This window comes from Rhipicephalus sanguineus, chromosome 4, assembly GCF_013339695.2.
Source record: "Rhipicephalus sanguineus isolate Rsan-2018 chromosome 4, BIME_Rsan_1.4, whole genome shotgun sequence".
NCBI classification, from domain to species: Eukaryota; Metazoa; Arthropoda; class Arachnida; order Ixodida; family Ixodidae; genus Rhipicephalus; species Rhipicephalus sanguineus.
In genome coordinates, this window is record NC_051179.1 from 200,816,907 (window position 1) to 200,837,793 (window position 20,887).

Consider the following 20,887-nt stretch of genomic DNA (forward strand, 5'->3'; position numbering starts at 1 on the left):
GTAAGCGATCGCTCTTTCTTGTTTGTCCATCCTCTGCACAAGCACAGCGCCAAGTCCTACGCAGCTTGTGTCAATGTGTAGTTCATTACAATGGCGCAGTCGTCGAAAAGGAAGCATTAAGGCAGACACCACCTGTGCTCGTGCGTCTTTGGCGTCCCGGACGCTCCATCCAAGGAATGCCGTCCACGCTTCCTCGGACAAGGAACCCGCCTACCTGTCACTGCACCAAGCACAGTTCGGAGACTACATTTATGCCTCCTCGGCACCTCATAACCTCCCGGTGCTGTGAGTGCCGTCCGGGGACGGCATCCAGGTCTCCTTGGCAGCTTGACTTTCCTTCACCGGCACCGCGATACCAGTTCACACGATACCAGTGCACCACACAGGCTCCTCCCGTGTGAGAATGTGGTTAATGCTTTGAATGGCATAGATCCCGTGAACATGACTCCGTCGTCATATCAACCTCCAACAGACACCGTCCACGTGTACTTGGCCATAGATTGTGCCTTCCGCAGATGGCTGCCCTGGCTCTCCGTGCGGATTACCCGACAGTGCCGCAGGTGAACACCTTCAAGCTGCAGCAGTTGGCAATGCCGCCTCCAAGCTGGACAGCGCTGGCCCCTGTCGAGCCGGACGAGCCACGAATCCACAAACCCTATCAGTCTACAAATGCCTGCAACACCACTGCCTATGCTGAACCGCTCCAAAAATTAGACCTGTCCAATGATGCTAGCAAGATCGGCCCTCACCAGTCTGAGCCATATCTCCAGACACCGCATTTATTAGACGTGTGTGTGGATGCTGGTCATTTTGTTAGCGATGCCTCCTTAGAGGAAACCGAGGTACATATCCCTGTTGAAGTCATAGTCAACGAAGACTTCTCGGTACAGACCACCTCTCTTGCTGGCGACACTGTCTTCGACCAGGACAGCTCGAACGCATGCGGCACTTCGTCAAGACCTGCCAGCCCGACTACCTAAAGGAGCACTACATCAACGGTGCTGCAAGACAGTGAGCTGCGTGGCAGCTCATTTTGGGAAATCGCCCACTCACTGACGCAGGTGCGTTGCAGAACAACTCGCTGCAGCTCGACCCACCGTGAAGAGTGCAAGGGACACCATATTGTGCAACACTGGACAGTTCCGCTATTTGCGCTTCTTGGCCCTTCAGCAGGTCTGCATGTTCTCTCTCCTATTTTCAGAACTGCGGCGGGGTGAAGGTCAGCCCTTTGGGATGTGACCGTGTCAAAACAGTCAAGGCTGCCCACCGAAACCATCACTGAGAAAATTTTATGCAAAGTCTCATCATGGCGGGGAACTTTGGATGCTGCGGATCTGCCAATTCGTCCACCAGTGACATAGTGACCGGTTTCAGCGAAACAGCACCCAGATGTACCATAAAATCCCCAGCAAGCGCCCCTACCCAAGCAAGCGCCCCCGTCCTTCCTTCAGGAGACTTCAAAATATGCACCCCCTTCTCCCCTCCCATCTTCGTATCTGCCAATTCCGTCCACCAGTGACATAGTGACCGGCTTCAGCGAAACAGCACCCAGATGTACCATAAAATCCCCAGCAAGCGCCCCTACCCAAGCAAGCGCCCCCGTCCTTCCTTCAGGAGACTTCAAAATATGCACCCCCTTCTCCCCTCCCATCTTACTTGCTATCCCATCTTATTTACTGCTGTTAGTTGTTCTTACTTTCAATCATTCATTCCGTTTTTATTCGCCCAACGAGGGCAAATGAAAACAGTTAATGCATGCATATTCAATAATGCATTGCATTAGAAGCACGGGTGTGCATTCTTTATTGTTAGCGGCTCTTCCACCGCCATCTTGAATTTTGATCCATGACCAAGCAAGCCCCCCCCCCCCCCTCCAAATCTTACTGGATTATCCTTTACCGTAGGGGGGTGCTTGCTCGGGATTTTACAGTATATCTGGCAGCTGCCCACAAAATGTCGCTGCATAGCAGAGACCAATCATCGCAATTGAGCCAGCATGGCCGGGACCGACCACTGAGATGCAGTCAGTGCCGCCCAGCAGACACACTGTCGGCAGCTCCACGCGCTTGCAGTCATGGCCGAGCGTGACGACGAACACCAGAGCTATGGTGTGCGGGCAGCTAGCACAAAGGAGAGAAAGACAAGGGCAGAATAAGAACAGCCGGCCTGGCATACGAGCGCTGTCGCTGTCTTGTTCATTACAATACTTAGGTATTACCCACAAGCTAATATCAATGGTTGGTTGGTCAATGGAGTTCAGTGCCCCGAAGTGACTCAGGGTATGAGAGATGCTGTAGTTGAGGTCTCCAGATGATTTCATTCACTTGGGGTTTAACATGCACTGACTTCGTACAGTGCACCTAGATACCTTTTATCTTCGGTCCACTGTGGTTAGCTTTGAAGGTTAGCATTATGTACAGCACAAGGGTATCTGTATTGGGTCTTTGCTCGCTCCCATTCTGTCGGATTTGTATCTAGCTATATCTGACAAATGTGTAAACAGCTTTCTTATCCAGTCGTACCCCGTTATTGTTCTCAAGTAGGTGGACGATTACCTGGTGGTTGTTAATGAAGTTGTAAGTTCAGTGCTAGAGCACACAGCAGTATCAGTAATTGACACCTTTAGAAGCACTTCGGAGGCTCTAAATTTCACATACGAGCGGCCCAGCGACGGTTGCATTCGCTTGCTAGATCCGAAGCTCATTCTGACGAACACGCACGTGTGCCGAGAATATGGGCCACGGGTGACGAAGCGGCCGATATCGTACGACAGTGCCCATTCTAAGTCAGTCAACAGGGGAGTCGCTACGACGTGCTTGAAGGAAGCACAAAGCAAATCCTGCGCACACACAGTAGAAAGTAGCTTTCAAAATCGGGTAACCGGGCTGGCCCAAGTGGGCTTGCCATCGTTTTTAATTTCCAGCGTTTGTAATAAGCTTTTTTAAAAGCTCAAACAGGAAAGGCAGGCGGGTAACAAAGAAAAAATAGCCGACAAAAAGAGGGTGCACGTGATCCTCTATTGGCATAGAGTTTCACACAATCTTAAGAAAGTTGCGCAATAGCACAACGTGAATCCTGTTTTCAGTGCCCCGTGTAAATTGTCCAAGATCTGCCCGATGTTACACAATGCAAAATTGGATCCCTGCACCAAGAAACACGCGGTACAGCACACTCAATGCAAAAAAGATGTCACCTAGGAAGTCCCCCTAGGCTGCAATAAGGTGTATACAGGACACAAGGAGAGGGCACGAGAGCACAACTGGACAGTAAACAACAACGCGGGCGGGCATATGGAAGAGCACCGTGAGCGTTGCAACTGCCGTCCAATTCTTAACAAGACCAAATTTTGGCACAATCTGGGGATCGATTCGAGAGGGGTGATCCTCAAAGCCTTTTACACTGCGCGCAGGAGATTAGCTGCATGTCGAAGATAAAGAGATTGCCTTCGTGTCGCGATACAGCCTTAGCACGTCACGATGGTGATATCGGGTTTTTCGTGTATAAGTATTCGTGTTTCTTCAAGTAAACTCTGTTGATGGCTTGCGCTCGTCCATTGTAATTGTTCCTTACGGTCCTCGTGTTTTTTGTGCGTCGTTTCTTCGTTCGGTATTTATGGCGAGATCTCGATACGGCTTCGCCTTCCCTCGAACTCCTTCCGTGCTCAAAGTTGGAATGTGCCGTTACAATCCGGAAACCACATCGCTCAAATGTACTGTAAAAGAACTCGTGACTGGGCTAGTTGGTAAACCATTTCAAAAATTATTTGGGTGCTAACACACGGCACATGCACAACGTTCTAATGTAATTAGAGCTTATGCTCAAATGCAGGGGCCGGGCAGTGATGTGTGGCCCCTGGCACAAAGTCAGAACCACCCCTCCTCCACTCATCTGAAGGCCAACACGGCCAAGTGTGACCTCAAGTGGGCTTTTTGCTTGTAACCAATATTTGTAAATTTCAACCTTGTAACATGTGTGCTGAAAACAAACATAATTGCTATTCCACTTTTGTACATTACTGCAAATTCGCCATTCTTTATCTGCACCCCTTCATTGTGATAATCCTGCCTGATTTATCTCCTCCCCACCCCCCTCTTTTTTTCTACATGTGTTAAAATGCTCGCAGTTTCTTTTATTTTCCTTTCTTTTGCAACGTTAATTTACATTTTGTCGCTAATATTGTACAACATGCTTCATTTCAGTTCATTTGTTATCTATGCTTTGTTTCATATTCTGATGATGATGATATGAGGGTTTTAATGGCGCAACGGCCATGTTTGGGCAAAGAGCGTCGTGAACAGTGATGAAAAAGTAACAATTATCTGTGATTTACGATACGTAAGGGATCTGAGCTATGATAATGTTACATGGCTGTATACGGGCCTAAAATTCCGCGCGCCATGGCGGGTAAAAACATATGAGCATTAAGATTGTGAGAGTGACGTGAAATATGTGCATATAGAATGAATGGCAAGTGGGCGTGATGATAAAACTATGGGGATATGGTGAGTACGAATGCCTCATCAACACCCCTGTGTCCAAGGGCCATGAGGCAGGTGCTTTCTTTAAAGGGACACTAAAGGCAAATAATTTATGTCAGAGTGAAAGCTCAATGTATGACAACTAGGGGTGTGCGAATATCAAATTTTTCGAATACGAATCGAATACGAATATCCACCTTCAAATATCGAATCGAATATCGAATATCAAAGGAAAAATGCCTCCACAGTAACAATATTTTATTTAACATGTAGCTATTTGAAAAAAACAAAAACATTAACAGCCTGACTGGCAACACAACATACACTGCTATCTCCAGAACACAATGTCCAGGCTAGCACAATGCACATCACAACACAAGCAAATATCACGGCACAATGAAAGTAATGACTAGATGTTATTATGAAGAAATATGAGTTGCTCCACATGATCAGGCAGCAGGCTCTCCCTTGTAACAGAGACACCCCCCCCCCCTGCCACTGAACAGGCACGCTCGCTTGGAACAGAAGTGGCTGGTATAGGGAGGTACATGGGGCAAAGCTTTGGCAGACTGGGGTATCTGAAGGTGCCTACAGTCCGCCACCAGTCACATGGGTCACTGTCTTTCTTCAGAAGTGGCCCAGCATAGTGAACGAGTGGTAGTGAGGCACGTTACGGCCGCATAATATTGAAAATGTACGGTTACATGATCGCCAACAGCGCTGCGCGTCGGAGATACACCAGCAATAAATCATACGTATTGGGGCACTCGTCGCAGGCAGATATCGTGCCTCCGTGTACTTACGATGTTTATCGCTGCTCTCGGCAAAGTTTTTAGTGATACGAACGCAGCAGAAATGTGGAAGACGAGTTATTTTATGCATGATATTCGAATTTTTCGATTATTCGAAGTTATCGAATATTCGAAACTTTTCGAATACGCGATTTTCGAATCGAATACGAATATTTGGAATGTAATATTCGACGAATATTCGAAACTTTCGAATATTCGCACACCCCTAATGACAACGTCTAAAACGGCAGTATTATCAACAGCAGTGCCCTACTTACCGAGAAATTAAGCTAAATGCATCACACGATCAGTGCCACGAGTGGGACATTTTGGAAGTGATCCCGGTGACGTGGGAGAGTCTGAATACAATTAATCACTAGTAATCAAACTAGCAGCAATAAAAAAAGAACCTTCCATGCATCAAAAGACGTAATAAAATGCTGCTTGTTCGTTTCTGTTTGATTCATGGAAAAAAGAACCTCTTTGGCGTTGCCATGGGGAACGGCGTGCGTGGTTGAAAAGTTCCGTTTTCGCCGAACTGCGCTTCGCCCGGCACCCTGCTTCGCTCACGCGGTCGCATCTCAGTGGTAGTTTTGGTATCGTGTACTGCCGTGTGTGTTTTGCACGCTCGTGAAAGTCGCTCTGACAGAAAGTTCGACAAAATACCGCACGCATGTGATGTTGCCGGATGCCCGAATGGTGCACACCACCAGTGCACGCCGCTGCACAGTAAAGGCGGGCAACGTTGGGCACGGCAACAGTGACGTGAGAAAGACCACTTTCAGGCGGGTGATTTGAAGTGCGCTAACGCGATGCGGACCACTAAAACGTGATTTTATTTCAAAATAAGCACTTCCTTGGCACAAAAGTAGCCCTACAAGGTTTCTGGACCGCTATTTCAACAATCAACGTCGACTTAATATTTGCCTTTAGTGTCCCTTTAATGTGGTCACCGCAGGATCGACCTCTGTCCAGAGGCCGTGCTACGGATCGCCTGGGTGTATGACATGAAAACTATGTACATCGTTTATAAAAGCAGACAGTGACTGATAAGTAAAAAACGGATCCCTACTGATGAACATCAAAGGGTGCAGTGGAACTTGCTGTCAGTAGGGTAATGTAAAGTGCTTTTTTCTGATAGCGTCGAATTCATTGCACTGGATCAGGATGTGAAGCACAGTAAGTGGTTCTCCACATCTCTCACACCTGGGTGGATCATCACTGGACAGAAGGTATGCATGTGAGCTGTGTGTGTGTCCTATTCATAGCCTGGTAAGTGTTACCTGTGTGCGGCGTGACTGATACTGGAGGCCAATTCGCGAGATGTGGCTTGATGAGGTGAAGTTTATTTTAAGTCTGCCTGTCCCATAACCGCTGCCAGTAATTCCTGAGCTCTCATTTCAGGAAGGGCTTGAGGTCTAGTACAGGGATAGCCATGGGTGTATCAGCAGAGTTTGACGGATGCAGATGGCTGGTCTGCCAGCACATTTCGTTGGATCTCGCGGTGCCCTGGCACCCAGCACACTACAACAGGCTGTTTGAGTGGTAGATAGTGCATAAGATTGAGTAGAGCGAGACAAGAAGAGGATTTCTATGTTTTTTCAAAGTTTTCAAAGCTTTAACCACACTTAAGGAATCTGTGTTTATCACTGCTTTTTGTAGTTTTTATTGTTTAATGTGTTTAACGGCCGCAAATACTGCACAAACCTCTGCTGTGAAAATGCTTGTATTAGAATACAGAGCACCGGCATCCGAAAAGGCTGGACAGACAAATCGCTGCGTAGGACACACCTGTGCGAGACTTGGAGGCATCTGTAAAGAACTGGCGGTCAGAGTACTTGTGCTGCAATTCGAGGAGGAAGTGCATACAGATGCTTTGTCACTTCCACGAAAGATACATCACAGTTACAAGCTGCCCCTGCCATGGCAGGAGATGTGTGTAGGGCTGTCTCATGGCAGGTCAAATAGGACAGAACTGGACAAATAATTGATAGCAGAGTGTAAGAGGTGTTCGTTGTTCTCATTCACCTTGAGGAAATATACAAAATACAGGTAGGATCTCTGGAGATGTAATGACCACTCATTCGATTTCACGGGGCTTGTACAAAAAGCACCCATAGGAAGGCAAATGCCTAGATGGTGGACAGGGTCAAGGATCTTCAAGGCGCTTGGGGTCGCAGACTGATAGGTTATCGCCCCGTAATCTAGAAGTGTGCGTACGAGGCTTCTATACAGATTCATCAGAAACTTTTTCTCACTACCCCAGGTAGTGCGTGACAACACTTTCAGAATGTTATTTGTTTTTATGCACTTGTTTTTTAATAATAATATCTAGGGTTTAACGTCCCAAAACCACGATACGATTATGAGAGACGCCGTAGTGGAGGGCTCCGGAAATTTCAACCACCCTGGGGTTCTTTAACGTGCACCTAAATCTAAGTACACGGGCCTCAAACATTTTCGCCTCCATCGAAAATACAGCCGCGGCAGCCAGGATTCGATCCCGCGACCTTCGGGTCAGCAGTCGAGCGCCATAACCACTAGACCACCATGGCGGGGCGCAGTTGTTTTTTATGTACTTGATGTGTGATATGAAGGTCAGCTTTGTGCCTAAGATTAGGCCTAGGAATTTATGCTCCGTCTTTACAGACAGACGTTGACCATGCAGGTCAATGTCAGGATCGGGGTGAAAGCCTCTTTCTGGAGAATAAGATGCACATGCTTTTTTGTGGGTTAAGTCTGAACCCGTTTTCATCCACACATTTAGAAACTTTGTTCAAACCAAGCTGAACCTGCCACTCACACACTGCAACATTACAAGACTTATAGCCAACCTGCACGTCATCTACATACGTGTAATAGAACATGTTACGTGGGATGCACAGTCGCAAGGATTTTATTTTGATAATAAAAAGTGTACAGCTCAGGACACCACCTTGCGGCACTCCAGTCTCCTGGACAAACGTTCTGGACAAAACATTGCTTACTGGGAATGTACGATCTGACAAGTAACTTTCTATTATGTTTAACATTCCTCCACGTACACCTCAGTGGGACAGGCCTCTTAATATGTCGTGTCATAGGCCTTTTCCATACCGAGAAAGACAGAAGGAAAGAACTGCTCGTGGACGAAAGAGTCACGAATTTGTGCCTTGATACGTAACAGGTAGTCAGTCGTGGAGCTACCTTCACAAAACCCGCACCGGTCAAGTGATTTGCTTGCTTCAAGGAAATGCAGCAGCCGGCGATTTATCATCTTTTCAAAAGCCTTGCACAGAGAACTTGTTAGGGCTATAGGCCTGTAACAGGAAGCGGATGATGCGTCCTTGCCCTGCTTTAGAATTGGGATAATAATGGCTTCTTCCAGGTGGAGGGGATCCCACCAGAAAACCAAACAGCATTATACAGGGGAAGGAGGGCTTTAGTTTCAGAGGGCAGGTGCTTCAACATTTCATATACCACACGGTCAGAGCCTGCGGCAGATTTATCGCAGCAGTTCAGTGATGCCTGTAGCTCAGCTAAGTGGAAAGGTTCATTGTATGCTTGGAGTTCTGTGGATTTGCGCTTAGTTTCCGTTTTTCGATTCTTGTTTTGTATCGTTGGAAAGCTTCAGTATAGTGCGACGAGCTGGACACCTTTTCGAAATGTGTGCCCGCTTGGTCTTCCAAGCTGTCTCCTTGTGTGTTTAAGAGAGGCAGTGAATAGGCTTGTCGTCCTGCTACCCTATTAACCATGTTCCAGACTTTAGCCTCATGTGTATATGAATTGATGCCTGATAAAAATTTTTGCCAACTCTCCCTTCTAGCCTGTCGGCACATTCTCCTTGAGACTTTATGTTCTTAAAATTTGTAAGGTTTTCTGCTGTTGGAAAGAACCGCTCAAACAGCCACTGCCTCGAGGGACGTTTGGAGTGGTAAGTGTGTACATGCTATTCCTCGATTAAGGGGGGATGTGGCAATGAAAACTATCTTTGTTATTTATAGAGATAAAGTGATGAAATTTGGCATGCAGATGTGATATGTCGTGCCGATATCATAACTGAAATCGGTTTTTAGCTACCTGCTGTAGTTCTTGAGTTACAACACTTGATTGACTCACTGTCATCCCAAAATTAATTAATGAATTACACATAAGTTCGTCAAGGTTTTTGCATAAGGATATTCACAAGTGCCCATTCTGTGCCGTAAAGCTATTGGTTTATTTTTTAATATTCAAATAAGCACACACAAAAATTTCTGAAATTTCTTGTACATATTGTTTTACTAACAACTTTTACAAAAAGCCAATTATCAAAATCTGTATGACGTGCAGACAAATATGGACAGCTTTACGGCACTCGCCAATGTCTCAGGATCTAAGCGTAGAAAACGGAATGGTTATATCTTTATTTGTTGTGAAATGGCACAGGGATGACTGACAGCAACTGTTAAAAAAATGAAAGCTGAGAAAATGGAGCTCAAAGAAAATGGAGCTAAAAGCTAAGAAAATGGAACTCGGAAGGAAGCTGGTTTTATTTTTCATTGGAAAAATGCAGCTTTGTGGCTATCTTGAACTATATCTGTCCTCTTTATGATGATGCCAATACGCTGGCACTGTATCGAGGGAAAACTGCAGACTTGCATTTTGTAAAGCCCAATTTTCTGATAGTTTTTGATGACAGCACACCAGTAAAACACTTTTTTTTTAACTTGTACTGTTTATTTTGGTCTAATATTTTACCATGACGTAAAATATGGTCTCAGGATTGCAGAAAAAAATAAATTGAAAAATTGAACATTTTGACCAAATTTACCATTTCCACTGCCACGTCCCCCCTTAACTACAATGGCTACACCACCGGATGACGCCAAGGCATCATCCCAGTCATTTCGAAAAATAATGTAGCTGCGTAGAAAAGTGGTGCGTTTCTTGTACACACAGCACTTTCGGTGAATGTTTGCGTAAAAATCCTTCGACATCGTCGAGATTTCTAAGGAGTCCTCTGACGTTCTATTGTATGATTTGTGCTTCCATATTGAAAGTAAAGTAGTGCTGTTTGTACGAAAGGAAGTGGCTGTTGTTTCAGCGGAAAGTTGGGGCTCAAGTAGCAGGGCCTTTGTCGGGCCCTGTTATCGGCGTTCTTGTTTTCTTAGCACGCTCCAAGGAGCTACCAGTACCAGGGGTACCAGAGTTGTGTCCATTGCCTAGGCCCTAGACGCTCGCGTATGCGAGCTGCTGGTTCGTTTTTCTGACCTCACCTGGCGAGGTGTGGTCATGATACCCAATGACCCTGGAGTCGCTGCTGAGGCTTGGTAGGTGGAGCAGTCTTGACTGCTGCCACCACACAAGCAGCCCCCACGGCACATTCGCATGGGCTGCATCAGCATAGATTGGACCGTGAAAGGCCGAACACCTTCTTCATGCTTCTTTAAATGAAACGTTCCCTTCAATGATACGATTTATTTTTCCTTCCTCCAGTTTGGGCAAGAACACGAATACCGTTGCAGTTCACACAGTGTGGCGTTTCATTACAGATGTCTGATGCATGGCCTTGGACACCACATTTTGCACAGGTAGGTCGACCACGGCAGCTCTGAGAGCCATGGCCTAATCTTTGACATTGGAAGCATCAGCGAGGGTTCGGGATATATGGTCTGATAGGTGTCTTTGTGTAGCCAGTTTCTATGCTTTCTGGTAGATCACTAGTGGCAAAGGTAAGTATCAAGAGTTTAATGGGGATTTCCTGGTCGTTTCTTCAGATGACAATTTGCTTTACATTGGTCATGTTCTAGTCCTTCTACCCTTCGAGGAGTTCGGTCTCTGTAAGGTCAAGGAGATCAGCGTCTGATACGACTCCACGTGTGGAGTTCATGGATCTATGGGGAGTTACAGTTATTGGAATGTCCACCAAAAGTTACGAGGTTTCGTAGTTTCTCAAATAGTAACTTGTCGCGGAGTTCTAAAAGAAGGTCTCCACTAGCCATTTTAGCAGTTTTATAGCTAGTACCTAGGGTGTTTGTTAGTGATCTGGCAACTATAAAAGGGGAAACAGTCCTAGCTGTTTGTCTGTCTTTTTGCTGTGTACAACATGGTAGTAATGCTTCTTTCGGTCGGCTTAGGAAAGTCAGCTCTTCGGTGAGTACCTGCTTTGAAGCGGCATGATCACTTATTGAAAATGATGATGATATACGATGTTTGTTGGCGCAAGGGCCATTTGTTGGCCAAAGAGTGCCAGGACATGGTAAAGAATGTGGACAATGATTATGGTAAGTGGCTGTAAAAGGTCCTTAAAATTCCTCGCGCAAAAGGCGGGTAAAACATATAAGAATTAAAACCACGTGAAATGTGTGTCACGAGAATGAATGGCGAGTGGTTGTAATAATGGAAGTGCGGGTACATGGAATGAGCACAAATGCCTCGTCAAAGCCCTAGAGTCCAAGGGCTGCGAGGCAGGTGCTTTTGTTAGGTGTAACTACCGCAGCAGCAGCCTCTGTTAGAAGGCCATGCTACGGAATGCCTGGGTAAATGACGTGAAAGTCATCCACATCCTTAAAGAATGAAAGCAATTACTGATGTTTAAACAGCGGCTCTCGACCTATGAACATCGACGGGTGGAGTGGTACTTTCTGCCGGTAGGGCAGCGGAAAGTGTTTCCTTCTAATAGCGTCTAATTGTTTGCATTGCATCAGAATGTGAAGCATGGCAAGCGGTTCACCGCACCTCTCGCATATGGGCGGATCATTACGGGACAAAAGGTATGACTGTGTGCTGTGTGTGTGTGTCCTATCCTTAATCGGCTAAGTGTGACCTCTGTGCAGCGTGACTTCGATACTGGTGGCCAATTTCCAAGACAGGGTTTTATGACATGTAGTTGATTGTGTATTTCACCGTCCCATAACCGCTGCCAGTAAGCCCAGAGTGTTTTCTTTAGCAGAGGTTTCAGGTCCGTTACAGGGACAGCTATGGGTGAATCAGTGCTCTTTCGAAGGGCGGATGTGCCAGTTCGTCCGCTAACACATTACCTTCAATCTCGCGGTGCCCTGGCACCCAGCACACCACCACATGCTGTTTAACTGCGTAGAGTGTGCATAGTGGTGAGTAGAGCGTGACGACGACAGGATTTTTGTGCGTTTTGAGAGTCCTCAAAGCTTTCACAACGCTTAAGGAATCAGAGTACAGTCGAACACGGGTATATCGAATTCGCCAAAAAATGTTTATTAGTTCGATATATGGCATAATTCGATATAGGCCCGCTATAGGATTTTGACACAAAGGCACATAACAATAAGAAAAGTACTTTATTAATATGGTGGCTTACTTGCGTGCCCTACTTTGGAACAAAATAGCCCTGGATTTTCTTCTGTGTCAACGACTTCGCTGCCTGCGACAGCACGCACGCCTCCACGTTGTCCAACGAGTAGGAGCAGCTGAGGCCGCAAGCTTCCACATTCACGCAATAGCGCTGGACCAACGCAAGTGCACTAATCACTTCGGAGGATGTAGGCAATGGGCCATCGTCAATTTCCTTATTGTTGTTGCTTTGGCTCGTGGTCGGCACGACGTCTGCAACGTAGTCCTCATCTTGTAGCTCACCCATGATGGCGACATCATCGTCCGCACTGACGAACTCGTCGAATGTCGATCCGTTGATAGCTCCCGGGAACTCTGCCAGCTCGCTCCAAACTTCAGCGGAAACACCTGCGGTGTCTTCAGTGCTGTCATCGGAATTTGGGGTGTCATCACCAGGCATGCGGAAGCCGGCATGCCTAAAGCAGTTCTGGATCGTCTCCTTCGTGACATCTGCCCACGATCTACTCAACATAGAAAGAGCTCCGAGCAAGTCGATCTTAAGCTCCCTGCCGACACGAAGGTTCTGCAGCAGCCTCTCCACCAGGCGCTTCCGACAGCCGGCTTTCAGTGCGCGTATAACGCCTTGATCCAGTGGTTGCAGTACAGACGTAGTGTTTGGGGGCAAAAAACGCAGCTCGATGTTGCTGAAGGTCGTACTGCAGTGGTGCGATGAACAACTGTCCACGAGCAGGCACACCTTGCGATTTTCGCCTACCAAATCATCATTCCACGACGATAGCCACCTGCCGAAAAGCTCCCCGGTCATCCACGCTTCTGAGTTTGCTCGGTAGGTAACTGGAAGCGACAGCACATTTCGAAAACACCGCAGTGCCGTGCTTTTCCCGATTACCAGAGGTCGAAGCTTTTTCGATCCGTCTAAATTAGCTGCCAACAGCACGGACACACGAGCTTTGTTTGCCTTGCCGCCACAAGTCTTGTCGCCACGACACGCAAGTGTCTTGTTTGGCAACATTTGCCAAAATAGAGCGGTTTCATCCGCATTCAAGATATCTTGGGCTTGATATCTTGCTGCGATATCTCGCCAGTTTTCCTAGAGCCATTTGTCTACGCTGTCCAGGTCCGCCGCTCTACTTTCACCTGTAACAGCTTTGCCAACGATGTTGTGCCATTCTTTGAACCGTTGGAGCCAGCCTGAACCGCCTTGGAAATCGTTCCTGCCAAGCAGGAAAGCAAGGTCCTTGGCTTTCTGCTCGATCATAGGGCCGGACACCAGGATGTTTCGCGACTGAACGCCCACAAACCATTTGTAAACGGCCGCTTCAACATCTTCGTACACAGCAGTGCGCACACGTCGGGCGCCACAGACACCTGGCCTTTTGTCCGACTTGGCCCTGATGTCTGCCTTGTTCTTCAGGATAGTACTCAAGGTGCTCCTTGGAATTTTGTACGCGGCGGTGACGTCTGACTTCTTTTCACCGCACTCGACCCGATTTATGATTTCGAGTTTCGCGGCGAATGGCAAATTCTGCCTCTTTGCACAAGCCATGACGGCAGCGCACCAATAAAGTTCACAGAGCACCAACAGGCAACACCACCAGCACGGACCACGCTGAATGAGGACTCGAGGAAAACAGGCAGCAGCAGGCACACAAGCATAAAGAAAGAAAAAATGGCGCTCACTTCTGCCGCCTCCGTGCCTCGGAGAAAGCACGGCGGGCTGTGATTGGCTGTAAGCGCTGCGAGCGGGCCAGGATCATTTCTTGCAGGGGGGTGTTCGCCCGTGCACAACCGGGTCTAAACCACTTTTTCTAGGGCGGCGCCGGCAGTTTTCCCCGCCACCGCGAGGGAAAGCCAACTTGCTGGGGCACTTTTGAGGCACATGGAGTTTGATATATCGGTTGTCGTTGCTATTTTCGTTCGATGTAACAGTAACTTTTGCTATATATTCTCAATGTAAATTTACCGTGTTTAGAAATTGTTCGATATACAGAATAATTTGATATAAACGGGTTCGATATAGTCGGGCTCGACTGTCAGTCAGTCAGTCAGTCAGTTTATTTTCCTTAAAGACCCCCGGGGGGGTATTACATAAGGGGTGGGATAAACATGTTCACATAACAAATATATTAAGTAATACATGGGTTACAATTCTGTACATTTCTTCGTATTTTTACAAAACATACATATAAATTAACACACTTAAACTTTATTGAAAACAAAATCATACTCGGAGGCTACTTGACAGAATATGGTCAGTCACGTGTTGTGCAAATAAGATGGACATGTTATGTCGACAATGGCAGGAGGGAGGTCGTTCCAGTCTTTTGCCGTGCGGAGAAAAAATGATGCTGAAAATGTTGATGTTCGAGCACGCATTAGTGAAACCTGCAGTGGGTGGCTTGTCCTGAGCGATATACGCGCTGCGGGTTTGATGTCACATGGTTCATGCAGATGGGAAATGTGAAAGACTGTATATAACTGCGTAGTGTAATTTGGATTCTTTCATGTGTTTAATTAAAACAGCGGCAAGTATCGCATAGGCCTCCGTTGTGAAAATGCTCATGTTGGGGTGAAGAACACCAGCATCAGAGAAGGATGGACCGACTGCGGCGTATGACACACCTTCGTCAGACTTTGAAGCGTCTGTAAAAAGTTCAGGGTAAGAATATTTCAGTTGTAGTTTGAGGAAGTACATGCGGATGTGTGTCACTGGTGCATGCTTCGTGACTTCCATGAAAGATACATCGCAGTCTATAATCTGCCACTGCCATGGTGGCAGCTGTACAGTCATCACGTGGTGCTCAAAGAGTGGGACTCCCACTTCCTCGGCAAGACATCGTACGCGCAGTGAGTAGGGCTCTCTCAATGCAGGATGGCTGCGAAAGAGGCGAGAACTAGACAGATCATTTATAACACAATATGCGGGATGTTCACTGTTAGCATTGACTTTCAAAAAATATACGGAGGAAATGTAGGCTCTCTGCAAATGAAGCGACCACTCGTTTGATTCCACGTATAGGCTTTCTACGGGGCTCGTCCTAAAAGCACCCGTAGATAGGCAAATGCCTAGATGGTGGACAGGGTCGAGCATTTTTAAAGTGGTTGGTGTCGCCGACTGATATACTATGACCCCATAATCTAGGCGTGTGCGTATGAGGCTTTTCTACAAATTTATAAGACACTTATTGTCACTACCCCATATAGTGTGGGACAACACCTTTAAAACATTAATCGTTTTCATGCACTTCTCCCTAATATATTTAATGTGTGGCACGAATGTCAGTTTGGAGTCTAATATTACGCCTAAGAATTTGTGCTCCATTTGGACGGACAGGTAGCCGCAGACTGTACAGGTCAATGTCAGGATCAGGGTGCAGACCTCCGTTTCTAGAGAACAGGACGCATGTGCTTCTTCATGAATTTATGTTGAACCCATTCTTGTCTGCCCATTTGGCAACCTCGTTCAAACCAAGTTGTACATGCTGCTCAATATCGATAATATCTGGGCTTTAACATCCCAATTGTACCTGCCGCTCACACATTGAAAGATTACAAGATTTAAAACCCATCTGTACGTCATCCACGTACACGTACAACTGAGGACACCACCCTGCGGCACTCCAGTTTCCTGGACAAATGCTCGTGACAACACACTTCCCTATTCGACACGGAAAGTGCAATCGGACAAATAGTTTTCTATTATGGTCAGCATTCTGCCTCTTACACCTAAATGTGAGAGATCTCTCAGTATTCCAAAGCGCCAAGTCGTATTGTAGGCCTTTTCCATGTCGAGGAATACCGAGAGAAAAAACTGCTTACGAACAAATGCTTCGTGAATTTCAGCCTCAATGCGTATTAAGTGGTCAGTTGTGGATCGAGCTTCTCTGAATCCGCACTGGTACGGGTCAAGTAATTTGTTTTTTCGAGGAAATATATTAAAGGGGCCCTGCAACACTTTTCGAGCATGCTCAAAAAGCGCTGCCAATCGGTAGTCGAGGCTCCCGAGAACACGCGAGCCAAATATTATAGCGATGCGCACGGCCTGGAATTTACAATAAATTCTCAAAGTCAGCTGAAAATCGCTCCCTCTTCTCTCGACAAATGATGTATTAGTCCGCAAAATATGACGCGATTGTCGGCAGTTCCACCATTGGCTGATGTTATAATCACGATAACACCCTCATTATTACTTTCGTTGTTAATTTTGAGTTCAATAAGTAGATAATATGTATGTTTATATTCTGTTAACGCGTTAAAAACACCGAACAAACATTACCGTAAAAACCCGCGTATAGCCCGGGGTTTTTTTCTAGATTTTAGGGTGCGAAATTTCGGCCCCGTACTATATGCGGGTCCCAAGAATTTTCGGCCCAAATTCAGTTTCGGTTTCGGCATAGCGCGGTGCTATCATCATCATCAGCTGTCTGCGCGCTTCTGCGCTAGGTAGTGTTAGCGGCGTTAGTCTTAACTGGTCAGTTGGTCAGTGGCCTTTGCTTCAACTTGGTGCCCATAACGACGGCCTCGATTTTGCTCCTGTGATTTTACGCCATGTCAGGACCGCGCAGGCAGTACTCTGCTGCTTTTAAAAGAAAAGTTATCGCTGCTGCCGAAACCATCGGCAACTGTGCCGCGGAGCGGCAGTTCGGAGTCAACGAGCGGAGCATTCGCGGTTGGCGGAAGCAGAAGGAAGCCCTCTTTGCATGCAGCGGCCAGCGAAAAAGTTTCCGCGGACCAAAAAATGGAGCATTTCCTGACGTGGAACGAGAACTCACAGACTTTGTGCGGGAGCAGCGAGCTGCACATCTCGCTGTCAACATCGAGCTGCTACAAGCGAAGGCAAGGGAGATCGCTCGAGACAAAGGCATTCAGCCGGAGGATTTCAAAGCGAGCAAGCATTGGGTGTCTCGCTTCATGCGCCGCGCTGGGTTCTCCCTACGTCGGCGTACGTCGATCTCCCAGAAGCTACCAGAGAGCTACGAAGAGCACCTCGTGGCTTTTCAAAGGTACATAATTGCGTTGCGAAAGGCAGTCCCCTTTCAGCTGGGCCAGATCGGCAACGCGGATCAGACGCCGGTCTACCTGGATATGCCCTCGGCGCTGACGGTGCATCAAAAAGACTCCAGGCAAGTTATCGTGCGGTCGACTGGAAACGAAAAAACGCGGGTGACTGTAATGTTATCCTGCACGGCTGACGGTCGCAAGCTGCCACCCTACGTGGTGTTCAAACGAAAGACGCTGCCGAAGGGGGAGAAGTTCCCGAAAAATGTCGTCGTCCGCTGCCAGGACAAGGGGTGGATGGACGAATCGTTAGTCCTTGACTGGATAAAGTCCGTGTGGTGTCGACGGCCCGGAGCACTGCTGGGGCTCCCTTCGATGCTTGTGCTCGACGCGTTTCGGTGTCACCTGGCCGACTCCGTAAAGCGACTGCTGCGCGACTCCCGCACCGAGCTCGTCGTCATCCCGGGAGGGATGACATCACAGCTGCAGCCGCTTGATGTGTGCCTTAATAAGCCATTTAAGGACCATGTCAAGCGCCTGTACGTGGAGTGGATGAGGTCCGGAGAACCAGAAGTGACCCCTGCCGGACGGCTGAAACGGGCCTCGCCAGCGATGCTCTGCTCGTGGGTAGTCGATGCTTGGGCCTGCATTCCAGAGGCACTCGTTTGCCGCGCCTTCAAAAAGTGCTCCATCTCCAACGCGCTTGATGGCACTGAGGATGATGTGCTGTGGGAGAACATTTCCGACAAGGGAGCTTCGGAAGAGAGTGCGTCCGACGACGACGATGAATGAAATGTCAATAAATGCATTTTTTCCATTTTCCTCGGACTATATTCGGGTGAAAACTTTTTTTCTCACGTTTGCTATCCCCGAATTACACCCCGGACTATATGCGGGTCCGAGCTATATGCGGGTTTTTACGGTAATATTAGCACTTCCGGTCTCACCGACAGCTCGTCTGCTCGTAGTTGCGTGGTTCTGTTTTCTTCGCCATGCGCAGTGCCGAAAACGTGAATATTTCTGTGCTTTTGACCATCGCCGGTTGCCGTTGAGAGTGGCAGCCGTTCGAGTGTTGCCTCGTCAGCTGGGAACTGCATCGTCGGCACGTTCTCACGACCGACCGAGGCAGCCGTGCAGCACGTCTCCGATAACAATGCTGGCGTCCGGTAATGGCGGCGCTTCGGGGTCGTCTGCCAGTGCCGTCTTACGAGGCGGTGTATCGGAGTATGGGCCGAAACCGATCTCAGCTGTCATTCGTTCCAAACGAGCGCGCAGGTTTGCTTCCATGGTTGGCAAAGCGATGAAAACACTACGGCGTTCGAGGTGCACACCCAACATTACCAAACCGACGCGCAGTTTTCAAGCACGCGCGATACGGCTCCGCTCGACGAGAACGACGCAAGCCGACCGGAAGTGGCGGCACAGACCACGTGGTTGCGCCCAGACGTCAGAGAGAATAGAGTTACTGTATATGCTACCTTTAGGTAGCAGAGTTGCGCCACTGTTTTCCGGACGCCGCTCGCTCTGCCTTGGATGATTCCAGCAACGCTATTCGCCGAGCGCCATCACGTGGTCATAGGTGGCTCCTTTGCGCTGCGGAGAAGCCAACACTGCCAACACTTAATCGCAGGCGACGCCGACACTTCGTAGATTCCGGCGGCTCAAGGGCGGTTGACATCGGCGCTGCTGTTATTACATAGTTATTAGTTTAGCGTTAGCGTGATAGCGGGGGTTAAGGGAATATCGTTACCGTGCTGCAAACGTTCCTTGTGGACAGCGTGTTTTAGTTCAGTGGAATAGCGCTTACGTGCCCAAGCTGGGGCGGTGGCGCCACCTAGAGGAGGGTGAATGCGTTAAAAAAAGTGAACAGAAAAGACTGAGAATTCTCGCCTGTATACCCGCACGACGCAATATTACTTTTTTGTATATTTGCTTGCGTTCACTGTTTTAGAATGTGACGAGCGCAATAAAAGCCCCATGAAGGTCTGTTTAAATCAACACTGTTACTCTGTCAAGCGAGCGCGGCTCCTACGCGGGTGGTGAGTGGCTTTGCCGCAAGACTTCGGAGCCCAAGATGGCGTACCTTGGCGCAACTCTGCTACCTAAAGGTAGCATATACAGTAACTCTAAGAGAGAAAAAAATGAAGAAAAAATTTCCGCTGGCGCTCTTGGGCGGAGCCTCGCTCGTCTGCGCTCCCTCCCTCGACTCGCTGCCTAGCTCTCCGCGCGTTCGCAGCGTTGAGTTGAGGAAGAAAGCTGCGGAACGTGATCTCTATAATTTGGTAACACCACTTAGACTTGACGGATTCGAAAAATTTTTGCGGCATATGACTCGTGAAGAGTCATACGTCAATAATGAGACTATTCCAATATAACTAAGGAAGGTGTTGCAGGGCCCCTTTAACCGGCAGTTTATAATTTTTTCGAAGACTTTACACAGGCAACTCGTTAGTGCGATGGGTCTGTAACTAGTGACAGAGTATGGACCCTTTCCCTCTTTCAAAATAGGTATCACAATAGCCTCTTCCAGGAGGTAGGGATCTCGCCAGAAAACTATATGGAATTGTAGAGGGAAAGTAGTGTTTTTTGTGTTTCGTGAGAGAAGTGTTTTAACGTATCCTATATAATACGATAAGAACCTGGGGCAAATTTGTTGCAGCAGTTCAGTGCTGCCTGCAGCTCTGCTAAGCGGAACGGTTGGTTGTATGCTTCGTTATTTTTAGATTTTCTTTCTAACTTCTGTCACTCCAACCTCGTTCTGTACCTTTGGAAGGTTTCAGAATAGTTTGTGGACTTGATATGAATTCGAAGGGTGCTCCCAGAGAGTCTGCTTCGTCTCTCAGGCTTTCCCCCTCGGTGTGCACCAAGGGCACTGACAAGGCTTGCACACCTCGTACTTTCTTCACGCTATTCCATACCTTCCATATGAACTTCTGCCATCTGTCCCTTCTAGCCTGCCGGCGCATTCTGCGGCCTTGCGATTTGATCTGTTTGAAATTTATAAGATTCTCGGCTGTGGGAGAATCGCGCAAAGGCCTAACGCTTTATTCTGTTGCCTCTGAGCCTTGCGGCACTCGTCGTTCCGCCAGGGAACACGACGCTTGCTTGTTCCCCTAGTTATTTCTGGTATACATCTAAGAGCAGCGTCAATACTAAAAGAAGAAATGTCTGCCCACGAGATCTTTGTAAGTTTGTGAAACTCCTCCCAAATGGCTTTGTCAAGCTTCCACCGAGGAGCCTGGGGTGAAGATTCATTTTGTTTTTGTGTTTTGAGGAGTATTGGGAAGTGGTCACTCCCGTAAGGGTTTTTAACCACTTCCCAGTTAAAAT

The 20,887-nt window shown here is 47.7% G+C and overlaps 1 protein-coding gene and 1 pseudogene across 2 annotated transcripts in view; both read right to left on the bottom strand.

The window, feature by feature from the left end:
* LOC119391026 (phosphatidylinositol transfer protein alpha isoform) overlaps nucleotides 1-20,887 on the bottom strand; it is a 129,599-nt gene that overhangs the window by 94,627 nt on the left and 14,085 nt on the right. The gene's annotated exons all lie outside the window — the stretch shown is intronic.
* Nucleotides 12,460-14,324, bottom strand: LOC125758172 (tigger transposable element-derived protein 6-like; annotated as a pseudogene).